At 31.9% G+C, this 238-nt stretch overlaps 1 protein-coding gene across 2 annotated transcripts in view; it reads right to left on the reverse strand.

Moving 5' to 3' along the window:
* Positions 1–238, reverse strand: part of slc7a11 (solute carrier family 7 member 11) — a 26573-nt gene that overhangs the window by 9276 nt on the left and 17059 nt on the right. The window lies entirely within an intron of this gene.

Raw genomic sequence — 238 nt, forward strand, 5'->3', positions numbered from 1 at the left:
ACACTTTTGTTGATGCTTTTTATTGATGTTGTCTTACGCTTTTGTCCCTTTTTTCAACACTTTTGACGCTTTCTTTTCCAACGTTTGTCACTTTTTTTGCCGTTTTCAATACTACGTAACACCAACTTATTAACTTGAGTCTCCCAGTTATTTTTGGAATTTATGGTCAATACACCTCATTTATAGTAAATTATACCTGATGTTTGAGTTAGCAAAGCAGAAATTAGGAATTATTTAG

The sequence above is a fragment of the Etheostoma spectabile genome, chromosome 20, assembly GCF_008692095.1.
Source record: "Etheostoma spectabile isolate EspeVRDwgs_2016 chromosome 20, UIUC_Espe_1.0, whole genome shotgun sequence".
In the NCBI taxonomy this organism is placed as follows: domain Eukaryota; kingdom Metazoa; phylum Chordata; class Actinopteri; order Perciformes; family Percidae; genus Etheostoma; species Etheostoma spectabile.